This window comes from Mastomys coucha, unplaced genomic scaffold (assembly GCF_008632895.1).
Source record: "Mastomys coucha isolate ucsf_1 unplaced genomic scaffold, UCSF_Mcou_1 pScaffold21, whole genome shotgun sequence".
NCBI classification, from domain to species: Eukaryota; Metazoa; Chordata; class Mammalia; order Rodentia; family Muridae; genus Mastomys; species Mastomys coucha.
The window spans coordinates 21,039,893-21,059,824 of record NW_022196904.1 but is presented as its reverse complement, the minus strand read 5'-3'; the positions used below and the strand labels follow the sequence as shown (position 1 = coordinate 21,059,824).

General features: G+C 48.2%; 1 protein-coding gene across 2 annotated transcripts in view; it reads right to left on the bottom strand.

Moving 5' to 3' along the window:
• The window catches only part of Akt2 (AKT serine/threonine kinase 2), a 48,819-nt gene extending 37,350 nt beyond the window's left edge, over positions 1-11,469 (bottom strand). The window contains exon 1 of one of the 2 annotated variants that reach the window (XM_031385846.1): positions 11,252-11,469. The gene's annotated coding sequence lies outside the window, so the exon portion shown is untranslated. Of the gene's footprint in view, positions 1-4,585; positions 4,904-11,251 lie in introns of those variants that run through there. The other variant, XM_031385848.1, reaches the window with a different exon arrangement.
• Positions 11,470-19,932: the final 8,463 nt, after the last annotated feature.

The window sequence follows — 19,932 nt, the reverse complement described above, 5'->3', positions numbered from 1 at the left end:
GGATAGCTTAGTAGCTGGGCGTTGGTGGCGCATGCCTTTAATTCCAGCACTTGGGAGGCAGAGGCAGAAGGATTTCGAGTTCGAGGCCAGCCTGGTCTACAGAGTGAGTTCCAGGACAGCCAAGGCTACACAGAGAAACCCTATCTGGAAAAAAAAAACAAAAAACAAAAACAAAACAAAAAAAAAGATGGCTTAGTAAGTGAAGGCACTCACCACCAGGCTGGACAACCTGAGTTCAATTTCTAGGGCCTACATGGCAGAGAAAACCAACTCCCACAGGTTATCTTCTGAATTCCATGTACACAGCATGGCACATGTATGTATGCATACAGACACACACAGAAATACTGTGCAAAAGCTAGGCCTGGTGGCACAGGCCTATAATCCCAGATCACATAAGGCTCTGGCCAGAAGATCACAAGTTTGGGGCCTTCCCGTGCTACAGAGAGTTCAAGGCCTGTCTTGAACTTACGAGACCATCTTGAAATAAAAACCACCAAGAGCGTTAAGGGGAATGGCTCAGCAGTAGCATGCTTGCCTAACATATGGGGATCCTGGATTCCATCCCAGGATAAGAAAATAAAAGGGAAGGGAGAGAAAGATTGCTATACATAGTATTTTCATGTATTTTTAAGACAAGATCTCACTACTTTAGAAGTCCGAACTGGCTTTAATTTAGTAAAGGCCTTTAAGAAAATCAGATACAGGGTCAGTAGAGATCTCCAGTTCTGAGCTTCGGAGCCCAAGAAGGCAGGTGCTTAAGTATAACAGGCACAGAAACAAGACTCAGAGCCATGCTAAGCGAGCTCTGGGTGCAGGACTCAAGATGGCCTTGGGATCCAAGCTGAAGGTTTCCTACGTGGTAGCTGCAGCGGCCGGGTAGGATTATTCCCTCTGGTGGGTGGAGACACTGGGTATTTCTGAACATGTAAAATTTTACCTACTCCACCTCCTTGGTGAAATGGTGGCTTTTAAAAGACTTAACTTTCTTCTTCAGCACACAGCCCCCACCCACCCATCTGTCTCCTCAAGTAGGTAAGATTGAAGGCAGGATGAAGGTGTGGGCAGCTGCCAGAGACTGGGACAAGAATAAGCCCAGAACAGATTTCCTTGTCTGCTCTACCACCTCCCCCAACACACACACCTTCCCCTCACTGAACCCCCCGGAAATCATGTCAAATATTCCAGTCTGCACAGCCATGCTCTCCAAACAAACCAAGAACACCAGCTGCACTCAGTGGGCTTCTCTGGGCGCAGCTGACAGGCACACGTGGAACTTGCCCAAGGCCCTAACCAAAGCTGTCAAAGACCACCTGCCTCAGCCCTGCGTTGGCACCACAGCCTCTTAGGACCAACACAGGACCTTTGCATTCACTGCTTTCCTAGCTAGGACGCTGTTCACTGTGCTCTCAGCCCAGCCCTCCATCTTCAGGGACACCTTCCCTGAAGATGGTCTCTGATGGCCCAGGATCCGCACAAGGTAGGGACAAAGTCTACCCTGGTCCCCACTGTTTCCAGCCCTAAGCACTACCCATCACAGGGCCAGACCTAGAACTTTAAATAATTCCAGGAGGGCTAACAACTAGACCCAGAGCTTTTGTGCTCCAGGCCCCAGGTGGAGATAAAAACAAACACTCCACCTTCACTGGATCCCTAAATATGGTGTCCACTGTGCCAGCACTGGCACTAAGGACTTCTCTGTGACCAAACAGAACCCCCGCTGTGGGAGGAGAAGGCAAAATAAATAGGTAAATTATATAGCACATTCAAGGTGTCCAGAATCATGGAGAAAGGCAGTATACATAAGACCAAGGAGAGGTCACAGAAAGGCTCATGGAGATGGTAATATCTGAGCAAAAATGGGAACCAGACAAGCCACATGGAACGCTGGAAGAAGAGCACTGCTGGCAGGACCTGAGGCTCTGAGGTGAGAAAGGCAGCAGTGAGCCAGGCCTGGCATCTCTGAAGGCTTTGGCTCTCTCTGGGAAAGAGATGGAGACCTGTGGCCTGAAACGGCAGGGTGAGGGGCTGCACGTGGACCATTGTGCCTCTAGTGCAGGGGTACAGGCCCTCAGTGAGAGGCTGTATCACTGCCTTTCTTTCCACTGGGGACCACAGGAACCATACCTGATACAAAAGAAGTCAAGATGGGAAGTAGAGTGCCCAACATCTAGACAGCTAAAATACATACAGCTAAAGAGACTAAACTTCTGCCATTGGAACTAAGCCTGCAACTCCGTCTTTGCTCCCAAAACTGAGCCATCACTCTTCTCACATTGCTCTCTCTACCATACCAAGGCCACTACTGTCAGTATGCACACACGGGCCTATAACTGGCTGACTGCTTCATTGTCATCACTCCCCTCCTGGTCTCCCATCTGTGTTCTAAGCAGGGCTGGTGCTCAGAGGGTACACAGGAACAATCAAGCAGGGGCTTGCTTACCCACTGCAAGTTATTTGGGGGAGGACTCCCCAAAGTGCTGGTACAAGCTAACATGAGTCCTGATGGATAAGTGGTGCCACCTTCCCCATTATGCAGATAAGAGGGCTGAAGCCAGAGCCTAAACTGGAAACATAAATCACACAGGACAATGCACTGAACCAGTGCAGAAAACATTTGTCCTCAAAGTAGAACACACCAGCCCAACTTTTGCACTGGCAGAACCGTAGACACTGCATACCTGAGCTAGAGTCCTGAAGAACCACATTTTCCCTTCTCTTTAACTGTAATCACTTAGCATACAAATAGAGCACAGAAGTGGCAGCTATTATGCTGCATGTGCAGCCCCATATGACCCTAGCATGTAACACCTGGAGTCTGATGGAGGAGAAGAGGAGGCTGGGGGAGTGGGGGAAACTGGGCTTTCTGGCCGAGAAGGCATCATTGGCACCTGACTAGAAGCCCCATCCCTTCCAGGATGCAGGCATGCTAGGTGGAGGCCTCAGTGACCACAGAACCTTGTTGCACCCCTTCCAGGGGCTACCCAGGGCTCTTCTGGACATCTGCTCCCTTATCTGTAAGCTAGGACTGAGCACCAACAGGACTAAGAATGTGCTGACGTTACCACAAAGACAATTTTTTTAGACAGGGTATGGTAGCAGTCAGGAGGCTGAAGCAGGAGGAATCTGTGCGTTCAAGGCCAGCCTAGTCTACTCAGGGAGTTTTAGGTTAGCCAGGCCTATTTAGTGAAACTTTGTCTTGAAACAGACAGACAGAGACAGATTTTTTACATGCCTGTATTGCCATGGCATTCTTTTTGTTGTTGTTGTTGTTGTTTGTTTGTTTGTTTTTTTCCCGAGACAGGGTTTCTCTGTGTAGCCCTGGCTGTCCTGGAATTCACTCTGTAGACCAGGCTGGCCTCAAACTCAGAAATCCACCTGCCTCTGCCTCCCAATGCTGGGATTAAAGGTGTGCGCCACCACTGCCCAGCTGCCATGGCATTCTTAATGAGGTATGCTCAGGGACCAGCTGGGGATGTGACAAGCCTGGGGAAAATGGCAGCTTTTGCACAAAGCCCAACTGTCAAATCCAGGACCATCCAGAACCCTAGTAAGGACCAGGGCAGTGACTTATTAACACAATGACGAGGGTTGGGATGAAATCATAAAGATGATTCACAGCATGCCTATATTAATTTTTTTCTTTTTTTCTCTCTTTCTTTTTTTTTTTTTTTTTTTTTTTTTTTTTTTTTTGAGATAAGGTTACTCTGTATAATAGCCTCAGCTCTCCTGAAACTTTGTAGACAAGGAAGGCTTTGAACAGAGATGCTCCTGCCTCAGCCTCCCAAGTGCCAGGATTAAAGGCATGTGCCACCACACCCTGCAAAGTTTTGTAAACTAAAATACCATCTAAATGAAGATGCATTAGCTAAAGAACAGAGACTACCCCAGCCCCACACCCCACCCACCAACACCCACCACCACCAGTTTGAAAAGCTGGGCCCAAAGAGAGCCTATCTACAAAGCAGATTATGGTTGGCTCTGTGCCTACCCATCTCCACCCATTCAGGCACTGCCTGAACCCATCCAGCCTCTCCTCATGCAGCCACCTTGCCTGCTTCCCTGGCTTTACTTTGAGGGTATGAATAAAGCCCTGATTCTTCACTTCCAAGTTCTTGCCTTGTATCCTTGACTACTCCCTCAGCTCCAACCACCCTAGCCAACCTGCTGTGCTCACCCTCCCAACCTTGCCCAGCCTACCCCTCCTGACTTCCCATTATAGCCTACCTGCTCTCTCCTCAGGAGCTTCCCAAGACCAGTTCCCTTTTCAGGCTACCCTCTGCTTAGACTGGGAGCTATCCCAGGAACAAGAACCATACATGGCATAGGAAGGACTCAATAAAAATTTACTGAGATAGTGGAATATAAAAATAAGCCAACCAGGCATTGTAGTACACATCTTTAATCCCAGCATTCAGAAGGCAAAGGCAGGTGGATCTCTGTGAGTCAGAGGCCAGCTTGGCCTACAGAGTAAGTTCCAGGCCTGCCATATATAGATAGATAGATAGATAGATAGATAGATAGATGATAGATAGATAGATCCAAACTTATTTTTATTGTTTCTACAACATACAATGATACATACCTGTGATATCAAAATTTGGAGAGACAGGTCCATCAGCAACAGTTCGTGAGCAGCCAAGGCTATAGAAGGAACTCCTGTCTCAGAACAAAACAAACAAGAACCTCACATAGCCAGGCATGATGGTATATGCCTGTAACCTAGGCACTGGGAAGACTGAGGCAAGAGGATGATGACTTTCAGAGAGTCTGAGCTGCATTACAAAGTCCTGTCTCAAAAAACAGGGCTGGGAAAACGTTCAGAGGGTGGCAGCACTTGCTCTGCAAGCACAAGAGCCAGAGTTTGAATCCCAGCCACTGCAGAAAAGGCAGGGCAGAGTGCTGGAGAGCCAGCTCAGCAGTGAAGAGTGTTAGCCGCTCTGGCAAAGGTTCCCAGCACCCACAGAGAGTTCATGACCATCTGTGACTCTAGGTTTCCAAAGGCACCAGGCATACATATGACACACAGATATGTAAGCAAAACACTCATATACATAAAATGTTAAGTTTGCAGCCCCAGCATTGAGGGATAGGGACAAAAAGATCCCCAGAGCCCACTGAGCAGTCAGCCTAGCCGAGGCAGCAAGTCTCAGGTTCAGTGAGAGATCTTGTCTCAAGGCAGTAAGGCAGCAAACCACAAAAGACCCGACAGGGGCATGTTCACCCACAAAACTCAAGTGAATGCACCACACACAACCAAAATAAGGAAGACGTGCTATGTATCATTGTGTGCCTCAGTGTCTCACCTACTAACTGGAAATAAGAGTCCTTCCCACACCCCAGGATGCCATGCATGGATAAGGTGCTAGTGCACAGGGCACACACACACAGGAGCACAATGTAACCCAGCACCATAGCTCATCAGGCCCCAGGCTCCCAAAACTTCCACCCTGAACCCACTCCTCCAGTCCACAAGCACAGGCTGCCCACTCTAGAGTCCTTCTCTGCTCTCAGGTGCCACGAACCACAGCAGCAAGAACCCAATCAATCAAGTACCTTCTCAACAGGCCGGTGCTTCCTGACGCCTCCCATAACCCTGCCGGAAAACTTCCAAGTTTAACTGAACAAACTTCACCTCAGAGAATGAACCCAGATGCTCAGAGCTCCACAGCTACCTCAAAATGCTAAAATCAGAGGCTCTCCCTCAGCCACCCCAGGTTTAATCACTAGCTGAGAAGGAGGAGCCCTAATTCTAGGAAGAGATGAGCAGTGGCAGCTGCCTCATTGCATTCAGGAAGGCCATCGAGGTGGCAAATGGAGAAAGGGTTGGATTTCTGGCCTCACCCTCAGAAACAACATCTGTAGATGAGCTTCCTCGCTAGGCAGCTGAGCTCCAGGAACTTGCCGAAGGGACTTCTGACATGGAGTCTCTCGTTGGCCAGCCCAACTTGCTGCTCTTGCACAGCCCACCCAGAGCACAGGCCCTGTCGTGGGTGCGGAGCTGCCGAGCTGGCAGTGGGTCCTGCCCCAAAGGACCAGGCTGAGATCCCACCCTGCAGTCCTCCCACACTAGCGTCCTCCCTCCCTCTTGGTCCTGCTCCTAGGCTGTCTCCCCTGGCTGGGCCTCTCACTGCTTGGCTGGCTGTCCATAAGAGTCTGCCACGGAACCACCCCACCATGCAGCCCAGAGGCCCAGTGGCTGAGGGCCTTTTGCACATAGCTCTGGGAAGCTAGAGAGGCCCACAGAAGGGCAGTCCTGCGTTCTCCTGAGGCCTGACTGAGATCAACCACAGAAGATGCCTCTTCCCATCCCCCATTCCTGGGATCTGTGTAGACCCCCAAGAGGTTCACTCTCTCCAGATCAAGCCTTGGAAACACACTCAGGGCGCCTGCCTATGCATTAAGCCTTAGGGATAAGGCTCACAGGCCAGATTAACAGACATCCTCATCTAGGCCACTAAGCACCTTTGTGCTGAGAGGACCCCTGGAGCCAAACCATACAAATATAGTATCCGATTCTCTTCCACTTGAGGGCCTAACACAGGTACAGGGGCTTTCAGGGGCATTAGGAGACAGCCAGAGCCAATTCCTTCCATCCTCAAGGTTTTCACCCCAGGTCTGTCATGACTCCATCATGATACTCTAGGCTGAGCCCCCACGTCTATCTTATTAAGGAAGACCCTCCTTGACCATCTAATCAAAACCAAATAGTGTCACTGCACCTCTTCCCCCTAACCTCCATTTATCTTGCCCTGATAACATCAACCTTGACCTGTTATGCTGTCACACTACAAGCTGGTCCTCATTCTCACCAGAAGGTAAGGCCCAAGACCCCGTTTCTTCCAACTTTGGAGACAACTGGAGAAGCAGTAGGCAGACTGTGGCAAGGACCCTTCCCGTCAATGCGACAGCCATTCATACTGTTACTTAGCAACAGTAGCTGGCTAGGCTAGCTGGAGATGCATAGACAAGTCAGCCCATTGAGTCCCCACCTCAATCCCTAAATGTACCAGCCATGCCCCTGGGGAACACAGTGTGAAACCACAGAAGAGGGAGGCAACCAGTGGGTCTCCACCAAAGCACTTGTAGGGCAGTTATTCTTTCAAGGGGGAAGTGGGAGGCATGTGAAACAGTGCCTGGCCCTAGGCTGAAGTTTGAAAACCTCCAAGGCCAAGGTTACCACCCAACTGAGTAAATCCTCAGACTCCAAATTCCTTCCCAGGCTGAGGAAGCAGCACACACCCCATCCCCTGGCCACCAGCACTCACCCTATCACGCAGGCCTCTCCCCGTGGACCATCCCCACACCTCATCAAACTCATCCTCCCACCAGACCCCACACTGTGGTCTCCTTGCTGCTCCCAGGCTTGTCCTGCCTTCCACTACATCTAAAGAAGCTCCTGATGGTCCCCAGGGCCTCACTCAAATTCACCACCGAGCAGCTAACCCTCCTGTTGGTTTCCTTCAGCTCCACAAAGGACTTCTGTTTTGTAAACAGGGTGTTACTATGTAGTCCTGGTTAATCTGGAACATACTATGTAGATCAGATGGCCCTGGGACCCACAGAGACCCACCAGCATCTGTGTCCTCAGTGCTGGGATTAAAGCTAACCTGTACAACGTTGGACAGAATTAGGACTTTGTCAGTACCCTAGTATCTTCACCTGATACAACACCCTGCCCAGCCTTCCCACCACTCCATGAGACTGTTGTAGGGATTTAGAAAAAGCACACAAAACAAAGGTATGAACCAAATCTGGAATGTGGGAAGGATCTACAACTTGTACCGAGGTTAACTTACTTTACTGTGTGCCACCTTGTCTCTACACCTGGGAAAGTGGCTAATGTCAGCTCTACTTTCCTGCTGGTGTCTGACAAACTTCTACAAATTGGCTAGGGCCCAGAGTCCTAGCAGCAGTAAATGAGTTACAGTTTGCTAGGCCACGCTGAGCACACACCTGTCCATCACTTGTGTCAGACACAGAAGAGGCTGCAGTAGCTAGGATCCCGTTGCCACCTAAGGAAGGCATTATCCTCCCTGGACTCAGATAAGGCTTCAAGAAGTCTGAAGTACCCACTCAAAGCTACACAACTAGCACCTGCAAGGCTGGATTTGAACTCAGTGCTTAGCACTGCACCATAGCTTTTTTGAAAATTGTATTTATTATTGTATATGTACATGTGCATAATTGGGGGCATGCTGTAACATACATGTGCAGGACAGAGGACAACTGTGGAGTCGGTTCTCGTCTTCCACCTTTATGTGGGTTCTGAGGATTGAACACAGGTTGCAAGGGCTGAATAGCAAATGTCTTTACCCACTAAGTCATCTTGTCAGTCCGACATAACTCTTTACAGAAGCTGTGAACCAGGACATTGAATGTCTGGATGGAGACTGGTCAGAGTTGGATCCTTAGACACCTAACAGAATCAAAAGTAGGGGATGAATAAGGCAGATACCTCAGGCCTATGACAGGTTCTGAGTGTCCACTGAGACTTCCATAGCTTGGAACCATGGTAGAAGCTTTCTATCAGTTAAGTCCCTGGCTGCTCACAGCAGCTGGAGATGGGTGCCTTTCAGAGTCTACTGCATGTAGGTGACCACTGTGGCCCCAATCACACAGCCAGAAGAGCTCATCCTCATCCTGCCTCTAACTGAAGTCCATGGCTGCTCTCACCATCTCACTGTATGGCTCTCCTGCTAGCTCCTTCTGTCCCCAGCACACATGTACTCGGGGCTAAAAGATGTCTTATTCAGTTCTGTCCCCAAGTTTCTCCAGAAAAACCTGAAATTCAAGTACAGGAACATTCAAAGAAAGCAGAGACCCAGAACCAGAGTCAAGTGGGCAGAGACCACTACCGCCCAGGACCTCTTGAACAAACAGAATATGGCACCAGGGCCTGTGTAACCTGTGTCTAAATCCCAGCCTGGCCTCCAAGGGGTCTGATACAGACCTGGAAAAAAGCACTTTCTCCTTCAGGCTACAACTTCTAATTTTGCTTAAACAAAAGGAAATAAAACACTACATAAAGCCTCACGCCCAAAGCTGGGCACAGAGTAGTTAGTCACAAACAGAAGCCACCATGGCTCAGTGCCCTGGCTGCCTTACCTGGGACCTGGGCATAACATTCCTACCTCACTACTAGGTCTCTCTATAAAGTACACTGAATGATAGGTACACAACTATAGTATTTGAGACTTACATGAAGCCATGTGCAAAAGGCCTATCACATCCCTAGCATGAGGGGAATACGCAACAGCACATGCTACCCACTATCACTTGAAATGGTGGAGCCCTGTGACTCAGTTTCCTCAATCAAAAAGGACAGCATGACAACAGAGTCTGCTACTCTAGAATACAAGGCATCCTACACAGTGTGCGGCACAGGCACACTGAATGCACTGAGTGAAGGTCAGCCATCAATTTCACAGTCATTACTTTTATAGCTCCTGTTATAGCTACCAGGCAAAACTTCTAAAAGCTACTTGGAGAGGACTAGAGAAGCAGATCCCCGGTGGAGAAAAACCCTAGAGAATACCCACTGCCTAGATCTTTCTCTCTGGGAACCATGCCGCACTGAAGCCAGTCAGCATAGACACCAATGCTGTAGACCAATGGCTACTGTCTGTTTCCTTGACCATATCACCAGACTGGTCAGCTAGGTCAATCAGGGACTGCAGCCAATCCTCCAGGAAATTTAGACCTAGGACAAAGGTTACAGGGCAAGCCAAGATCACAAGCTAGCCTAAGGAGCAAGGACACTGGCCACACACTTCTGGGGTTCCCTGCTTTAGGTTCCCAAACTAGGTCTGCGAGGAACCTAAAACAGTCCCAAACAGTCTTGAGTAGCCTTTCTCCCTAGGCCAGACCAGGCTGGATACAGTGCACTCCCCTCCAAGTCCCCTTGGCCTCTGCAGAGAGAACAGCTGGGAAAACAGCACTCAACCTCACCAAGAGGCCAACTGTTATCACTCAACTTGTAGGATCGTAAACAGGACTCTAGATTGAGCTGGTAGCAGGGAGGCACAAGCAGCCACGTGGCCAGGGATGGAGAAACATGGGCTGGTATAGGCCCTTTCACACCCATGTCCACTACAGCAGGCAGTACCTGAACTCTCACCTGCATCTCTGGGGAGGGAATACTAACCAGGTTAAAAAAATCAGCCTGGCCTGAACCCTATGTTCTTTTAGCAGAGGGAGGCCTGTCACCAGTTCCCAAAAGTTCTCCAAATGAGAGAAACAGGGACCCTCAAATCCTGAGAACAAAGATGTCCCCCATCACTTTGCTCTGGAAAGCTGTCCCTTAAAACACACCTTCCGCCCAAAAGGTGACAAGCAGGTCTGGAGACACCTCTCCTTATCCAAGTCCGATAGCCCCTCCCTTTCCTAATAGGGAGCCAGACTAGAGATCAGAAAACTTCAGTGACTTCTAAGACACATCTCCACCCCCGGAAGCAAAGAACTTGCCAAAGGATGTCCCACACACCTTAAAGAGAAATCATCAGAGAGGGTTCTGGCGTGGAAAGCGGACAACCCCGAGATAAAAAGCAGCCCAGTAACAATCCCGTTTTTCCCCAAAGTCATTAAGAAATTCAATAAAGGGTGAGCTGAGTGTAAACGCCCACCCCTGCATCTTACAGGAAGAGAAAAGCGCTCCTCGCCCACTCAGTATCACACCCCTAAAAGTACGCCCCTTAACACTCACTCGGGCCTCCCAGCACCCTGTGCTTCAACTATGATAAACACCGCAGCCCTCCTCCCGACCCTGACCCTGCGCTCTCGTGCCTAGGTGGTACTACTCTGACCGCCTCAACGCGGCCACCCTGGGTACAGACCCCTCTCCAGAACCTCCCATCCCTCTAAGTGCACTATAGGAACGGCTCCCAAAGCACCCAGGCGGCACTTGACACGGTGCGCGCCTCATAAGCTGGACACTCTGGCACCACAGAGAAGGAGCTGTCTCCCCCCGCCCCCGATACCCTCGAGGGCAGCCCCCAGCCAGCACACTCAGAGCGCTCCCCCCGCCGCCGCAGTGGTATGGACCACGGCACCCGCCCCACGTCCCTCCGGGCTTGTCCCCTCAGCCCCGCAGCAGCCGCCCCCACTCAGTTCCGGAAGACGGGGGAGCCTCCAGGTCCGTGGTCCCCGCCAGGCGGGCACGGGTGGTACGGCCCAGCGAGGCCCCACGGGGGGCCGGGACGCGACCATCGCGGAGGGGAGGGCGCTTGGGGACACGCGCTGGCGTACTCACCTGTCACCGGCGGCCGCCCAGCCTCTCCGGCCGGGCTCTACCCCCGCCCATCGCCACGCTGAGCTCGTTCCCGCTCCTTGTTTATGAACTGGCGGCAGCAACGGCGGCAGGGCTGGCGGCGGCGACGCCTTCTCCGAGTCAGGCCCAACGGCTCGCGCAGCGCGGCCCCCCCCACCCCCTCCCCCCAGCTCCCGCTCTCAGCCCCCTCCCACCCGCTGGCCGGAAATACCGCCTTTTCCAGCCACAAACAGGAACTGACGTAGGTAGACCAAGGGAATGGCCTCAGAAAACATCAGACCGCAAGCGCAGGCACAAGAGGGAGGCAGGCTCACAGCAGCGCGCCTGCGTACACTAGGCAACGCCCGTCACGATAACTTTGTATTTTTTTAAGAACCTGGTTTTGAGCTGGAGGGAGAGCAGTACACATGCGCAGTAGGACACCAACGAGTTGGCTTTTCCCCGAAGGGCCAAGTGATTACTTCCCGGCAATCAAAGGGCTTTATTTACATGTGCTTTGATCTTGTTTTACTCTTTGCTTTCCTGTGTTCCTAGACCAAGCGGTTCTTCACCTGGAGTTCTTTTTTTTTTTTTTAAAGATTTATTTATTTATTATATGTAAGTACACTGTCGCTGTCCTCAGACAGACACACCAGAAGAGGGCGTCAGATCTCAATACAGACAGTTGTGAGCCACCGTGTGGTTGCTGGGATTTGAACTCAGGACGTCCAGAAGAGCAGTCAGTGCTCTTAACCGCTTAGCCATCTCTCCAGCTCCTCACCTGAAGTTTTTGGTTTTTTGAGACAGGGTTTCTCTGTGTAGTCCTGGCTGTCCTGGAACTCACTCTGTAGACCAGGCTGGCCTCGAACTCAGAAATCCGCCTGCCTCTGCCTCCCAAATGCTGGGATTAAAGGCTCACCTGGAGTTCTTAATCTGGGAGTCAATCTGCCCTTTCACAGGGGTTGCCTAAGACCATCGGAAAACTCAGATATTATGATTCATAAGAATAGCAAATTACAGTTATGAAGTGACAATGAAAATAATTTTATGTTTGGTGGTCACTACATGAGGAACTATTAAAGAGTCACAACGTTAGGTAGGCTGAGAAACACTTAGACTTTTTAAAAATTTTTTAATTTAATGTATGATCTGCAGGCCAGAAGAAGGCATCAGATCCCCTTATAGATGGTAGTAAGCCACCATCTGGTTGCTGAGACTTGAACTCAGGACCTCTGGAAGAGCAGCTAGTGTTCTTCTTAACCGCTGAGCTATCTCACCAGCCTGACTTTTTTTTATATAATTATCTTTTTGTTTATTTTCCGAGATAGGGCTTCCCTGTGTAGCCCAGGCTGTCCCGAAACTCACCCTGTAGACCAGGCTGTCTTGAACTCAGACAGATCTGCCTGCCTCTGCCTCCTGAGCAATACGATTAAAGGCCTGTCCTGCCACTGCCAGGCTCCTAGATGCTTATAGAGGCCTAAAATGGGAGTTGGTCAAGGTTGAGCACAAAGCAGGGTATGGTGACAGGTCTGTTACTGCATCACTCTGGAGGCTGGGGCAGGGGGATTGCTTCGAGTTCCAGGACAGCTAGACCTTGTCTCAAAGCTCTGAGCCCCATAACACCGCTATGGGCTGACTTCTGTACCCATATCCGGAGATTCCACATCTTCAAAACTCAAATAACCTTGGGTTTTCTTATGGAAACAGTTCTTATTGAACTGTGACTTCAAAATATTAATGTCACCTGCACATGATGTATGTGTGTGTGTGTGTGTGTGTGTGTGTGTGTATTTTTCATATGGAGTAACTTGAGCCCATGTAGGACATAAAACCACAGGAAACCACTCCCAAAAGAAGGCTGGCATATAGGCTACATGCCTGTAACCCACCTCTACAGATCCTGAAGCAAGAGGACTAAGAGTTCCATGCCAGATTGGGATTCATAGTAAGACCTTACCTAGAAACTTCAAGGTTTCATTTAATTATTGGAGTAGAGACGATGCATGTGAGTACTCCCAGGCCAAACAATGGGGCTAGACACAGCGTCAGTGACCAAAGTAGAGTGCTGAAGTTTTGCAGCACATGCTTACCAACGCAGAGAGTAATCCTGAAGTTAAGGTTTAGATGTGTATTCTCTAGTCATTGAACACATCCAGGTGAGCAAGGCCCCTAAGATGTGCTGACGAACCTACAGAGCTCATGGTGGGATCAACCCATGCCACATGGAGATGGTCTCACTGAAAAGGAGTAGACTGATCCAGAGCCAGGAGAGGAGGTGCACAGAAGAAAATGATAGCCCAGAAGATACAAAAATGTACAGCATGGGAATAAATTCAACATAAAAGAAATGCAGATAAAAGTAAAAAATATTAATTAAAAAATTTTAAATAGTTGAAAATAAAATGTATCTTATGTAGTCCTGGCTGACCTGGACTCAATAAGTAGATCAGACTTTTTTTTTTTAAAGATTTATTTATTGATTATATGTAAGTACACTGTAGCTGTCTTCAGACACTCCAGAAGAGGGAGTCAGATCTCGTTACAGATGGTTATGAGCCACCATGTGGTTGCTGGGATTTGAACTCAGGACCTCTGGAAGAGCAGTCGGTGCTCTTAACCGCTGAGCCATCTCTCCAGTCCCCCAGACTTGAACTCAGAGATGTGCTTGCTTCTGTCTCCCAAGTGCTGGGACTAAAGGTGTGCACTATCATGCCCCACTTGGCACCTAACTTTTGATAATCCTCTTACCTCAGCAACCCAAGTTCTAGACCACTGCACCCAGTTTCTAAAAACCAGTAACAAAACCAACAAAAACCATATAGTGAGTTTCAGGGCAGCTAGCACTATGCAGTGAACTCTTCTCAAAAGAGTCCTATTGAAAGCCTGCTGCAAACTCTGCTCCTCCCCCTAAAAAGAATCAACTACTGACCCAGTAAGGAAATGTATTAGTTATATTTATGCTCTTGCCACAAGATGGCACCATATGAGCTGGTCATTCTTATTGCAACTGGATGGCTTACAATTTTTTTCTATGGAAATTTAAGGGACATTTGTGGTGTTATTCTGAACACTTGCTGGATGAAAGAAAGGCCTTCCTTATATGACATCTAAATGATGAATGCGAAATGGGTATGGTAGCCCGTCTCAAATATGTCCGTGCACGCATGCACTCACCCCTTTCAAGGGCTGTGATCCACCTCAGTTGGTAAACTATTTGCTTAAGCCTATGCAAACAAGCAGGGTTCTATCCTCAGTACCACGTAAACCGGGTTTAGGAAGAAGAGGCAAGATCAAAGGTTCAAGACCAGCCTAGGCTACATTAAGATTTGTCTTAAACAAAACAAAAACCCTTTTAAGGGTTATCAGGGAAACACAGAAAAATGCTGCAGACCAGAGAGGCAGAAGCAGAAGGGTCAACTAACATGAAATTCTGTCAGCTTCGGTCTGATTTGACAACACAAATGTAATATGATACTGGCTACAACCAAGAAAGCTCTGTGTGGCTACACACCCAGATTCCCAAAATTTACAAAGGAGAGCAAAAGGATCAGAGGTCAAGGCTAACTTCGACTACACAGCATCAAAGCTTACTGGCCCTTCCTGAAACTCTACTGAAGACAATGAAGAGGACTAGAGGGAGCCATAGAGGACATCAAGAACAAGTCATTGAGGCCGGAGAGATGGCTCCCGGTTTAAGAGCACTGACTGCTCTTCCAGAGGTCCTGAGTTCAATTCCCAGCAACCACCTGGTGTGTGTCTGAAGACAGCTACACTGTATCCACATACATAAAATAAATAAGTCGTTAAAAAAAAAAAATGCCGGGCAGTGGTGGCGCAAGCCTTTAATCCCAGCACTTGGGAGGCAGAGGCAAGCGGATTTCTGAGTTTGAGGCCAGCCTGGTCTACAGAGTGAGTTCCAAGATAGCCAGGGCTACACAGAGAAACCCTGTCTCGGAAAACCAAAAAAAAAAAAAGAGTATTTGCAGCTCTTGCAGAGGACCTAGGTTTGCTTCCCAGCACCCACACTACAGCTCACCACCATCTGTAACTCCAGCTCCAGAGGAGAAAATGCCTTTATGGCCTCCATAGGCATTCATACATGTATATGCATACATACATGTATAAATAAATCTTTAAAAATAAAAAAATTTAACTAGGTATGGTAATGTATGCCTTTAATCTCAGCCTGGGGTACAGGTATGCATACATATTGTACATACACACCACACACCCACTCCCACCCACAAATAATTAAAACTTTATTTTCGAAACAGGGTTTCCCTGTGTAATGTCCTGGCTGTCTTGCAACTCACTTTGTAGACCTGGCTGCCCTCGAACTTGAGGGATTCACTTGCTTCTCTCTCTGTCTCTACAGTGCTGGGATCAAAGGCAGGCATCACCACTGCCCAGTGAAATAATTAAAACTTAAACCAACCAAAAAGAGCTGCAAAGTATGTAGAGATAGGTTGATGGGGCAGTGGGTAGCACAGTTAAAGCTGGCTTAAAAGGAATATCAAGGTCACTAGCAAAGACAATCCAGTTTGACAGATGAGAAGGACAAAGTCTAGCTCAGCAGCTTCTGGATGACTCCCAAGAAACTATCCCCCACGCTGGGACCTCATACCAACTCCCTCCTCCATAAACTTCTCACCTTCATGCTATTTACATATTTACATCTTTGTAACTTTTCTTGCACTCAATTCGAACAGATTGAATACTGGATAAAGATACCTTCTAAGAAGACAGCCACCCTGGGCAAGGGAAGAGAAATGGTGAACCCAGACTTTGAAGGTGAAATACAGGAGGCAGGTGTGGCTGTTGCCTCTCCGTTCTGTGGAATGTTGGTTTTGCTCACTTACCTACTTAAACGAATTTTTCTACCTGATGGCTGCATCCGTGGGGATGCTCCTTTAGGACCCCAAGAACTGAGGCGGCAGCTGCTGTGGGGTTAGGAAGCAATGCAGGAGGAAATTCCCCTCTTCATTCCCAACAATGGGGACATGCACACATAAATCAGGAAGAAGAAAACAAAATGGACAGCAGTAACAGAAGGAGTTGCCTAGGACGCTGTCCTTCCCTGGCCCCTTGCCAGGTTTCAACTTCAAACTGTAGAATGCATGCCTAGATGTATGAAGCCCTAGGTGTGGTGCCCAGCATCACAGAAACCAGCTGTGAGGGCAGCATGCCTATAATCCCAACCATTCTGGCTATATCTGGAAGATCAAGGAGTTCAAAGTCATGCTCTGCTTATATGGAAAGTTTGAGGTCTGGGCATCTTGACACCTGGTTTAAAAAAAAACAAACAACAAGAAAGAGAGAGGGGGGGGAGAGAGAGAAAGAAGGGAGAGAGAGAGAGAGAGAAAGAGAGAGGGGAGAGAGAGAGAGAGGGAAAGAGAGGAAGAGAGGGGGGGAGGAGAGAGAGAGAGAGAGAGAGAGAGAGAGAGAGAGAGAGAGAGAGAGAGAGAGAGAGAGAGAGAGAGAGAGAGAGAGCTGTAATGGTGACATGAAGTAGGGGTTGAAGATCTTGAAGATCAAACCCAGTGCCACCACACTCAGCCTTGTAAGGCTTCCAAGCAGCTCACACCTGACTGTGCTAGAACAGCGGCTCTTAACCTTTCTAATACTGTGACCCTTTAATACAGTTCCTCATGCTGTGGTGACCTCCAACCATACAATTATTTTCATTGCTATTTATTTTTTAAAGATTTATTTATTATTATAATTAAGTACACTGTAGCTGACTTCAGACACACCAGAAGAGGGTGTCAGATCTCATTATGGATGGTTGTGAGCCACCCTGTGGTTTCTGAGATTTGAACTCAGGACCTTTGGAAGAGTAGTCAGTGCTCTTACCCGCTGAGTCATCTCTCCATCCCCTCATTGCTATTTCATAACTGTAATTTTGCTACTATTAGGAGTTGTAATGTAGCTTGTTTTCCATAAGGAGCAGTGACAGAATTTGCCTAGCACCCAGTTGTCCTTTTGTGATTGTGACCTATTACACATATTAAGAAACTACCAGAGATCTTGGGTTTATTTTGTTGTGCTGGGGGTTGTGCCTTGTGCCTGCTACACAAGCTCCCTAATACACACACACACACACACACACACACACAGAGCTGCCCTAATGCTCACTCTGTCTCTGCCCCCCCACTCTGCTCTCATTCTAGATCTACTTTGTCTAGCAATTTCCACCTAATTAAGAGAAAGTAAATGCAACTCACTTCAAGAACTTCCTGAAACTGATACAATTCACAGGCTCCTTGCCAGAATAAGACTTCTGAGAAGAAAAGAGACACCAGCTGAGGTGCCTAACAGTAAAGAGAATTCCAGTAGGGCTGGTGAGATGGCTCAGTGGTTAAGAGCACTGACTGCTCTTCCAGAGGTCCTAAGTTCAATTCCCAGGAACTACATGGTGGCTCATAACCATCTGTAATGGAGATCCAATTCCATTCTGGTGTGTCTGAAGACAGTGACAGTATTCTCACATACATGAAATAAATAAATCTTTAAAAAAAATTCAATAATTCAGATTTTGAATAATCACTCGTGTTCCTGTAAGAAACCCCAATATTCTTGGTTCACTACACTGGGTTTTATTGGAATCCTACTGTGGTCTGTCTCTGGGATCCCATCTGGGGTGAACAGACATTTGTTCCTATCGTGCCAGGAAAAGTGACATAACACTATTTCAATTTTGTTTTTGTTTTTTGAAACAGGGTCTTATTGACACTCAGCCCAGGCTGATCCAAAACTGATAGAAATCCCACTGTGTTTGCAACCAGTGGGGCTATAAGTATAAAATACCTTGCCCAGTTAGGTTATTTTGAGACAAGGTCTCCCCAAGTTGCCCACACTCAAGTTAAATAAAGATGATAGTCAGGGAAAACATGGGTGAGGACCCTTTTACTGACAAATGTGTAAAGGTATCCCCAGGAATCTGACATCACCAGTATTTGCAAGCCTTTGAGGCTCAAATTTAACTGATCCTTTAACAGTCTACATCATGGGGAGGGATGAGAAAACTGCCTGACACGCAGTAGCTCCAGATATGACAGCGTGGCATCCCAGAACTCAACAAAACCAAGAAGCAAGCCAGGCATGGTGGTTACCTCTTACAGTCACAGCTACTCAAGAGGCTGAAGAAGGTGTTGGAAAGTTCAAGGTCAGCCTGAGCAACTTAGTGAAAGGTGGCCTCGAAATGAAAAGAACGACTCTAGAGAATCCACACCCGTACTTGGGCATATGCCGTTCTCTTCCCAAGTGTCGGGCTCTTTGTCTTACTGCTCATACTGAAGTCATTTAAACCTTTCCCACTCACTCTGTATAGGGCAATCTGGCCACAAACTCAATGGGATCCTCCTGCAGCTAGGCACTAACTGGCTTACAAGCTTTCCTTGTATATGTAGATGGAGAGTGGATGTGCAGGTGTGTATGTGTAGAGGCCAGAGGTTCACATCAGGTGTTTCTCAGGAACAATCCAAGTTGGTTTGATTTGTGTGTGTGCCATGCGTATGTGTATATGCTTGTGTGTGTATGTGCATGATGAGTATGAGAGTATCCATCCATCTTGTATTTTCAGACAGGGTCTCTCACAGGGACTTGGGTTTCATTGATTAGGCTTGGCTGGCTGGTCAGTAAGCCCATCCTCTGATTACCTCTCCTTAGTGCTCAGATAACAAGCATATACCTTGCTGGCTTTTGGGTGCTAGGAATTGAACTCACGTCCCCATGCTTAGTTGGCAAGTACTTTTCTACCAAGCTATCCCTTCAGCTGCAAAAGCCTTTCTTTCTTTCTTTTTTTTCCGAGACAGGGTTTCTCTGTGTAGACTTGGCTGTCCTGGTACTCACTCTGTAGACCAGGCTGGCCTCGAACTCAGAAACCCGCCTGCCTCTGCCTCCCACTCCCAAGTGCTGGGATTAAAGGCATGCTCCACCATGGCCTGGCAAGCCTTTCTTTCTTAACATTAAAAAGCAGAAAAGGATTTATTCAATATGGCCGTATTGAGAAAGGAACAAAGTAACCAGATGCGCATAGTTGTGCATGTCTTTAATCCCAGTACTTGGGAGGCAGAGGCAGGTGGATTTCTGAGTTTGAGGCCAGCCTGGTCTATTGTGAGAGTTCCAGGACAGCCAAGGCTACACAGAGAAACCCTGTCTCGAAAACACAGAGTAGAAAGAGAAAAAGAAAAAGAAAAGAAGAAAAGGAACAAAGTGAGGAAGTAACACCCCCACGCCCATCTTCCAGATCCTGAAACTAGGGTAAAGGTTAAAGAGAAGGCAAGAGTTACGTGTCACTAAATGGTCTGGCTACGTGTGGTCCTGCACACACCACTAACCCAGTTGTCTGAGCTGATGCTGCAAGGTGGTCTGCTAAGTTATAAATCTTTCTGGAGTGGAGACAAATGCTTTTCCTAATAGATTCTAACTTTGCTTGAAAAGAAAAGAAAAACCAAGTATAATGGCCTGTAATTCTAGCATACAGGAAGTAGAGGCCTGCTTCAGCTACACAGTGAGTTGCTGTTAGGAATGGCTGTGCAGGAAGGAAGGAAGGAATGAAGGAAGGAAGGAATGAAGGAAGGAAGGAAGTATAAAAGGGGGGGCTGGTGAGATGGCTCAGCAGGTAAGAGCATTGACTGCTCTTCCGAAGGTCCTGAGTTCAAATCCCAGCAACCACATAGTGG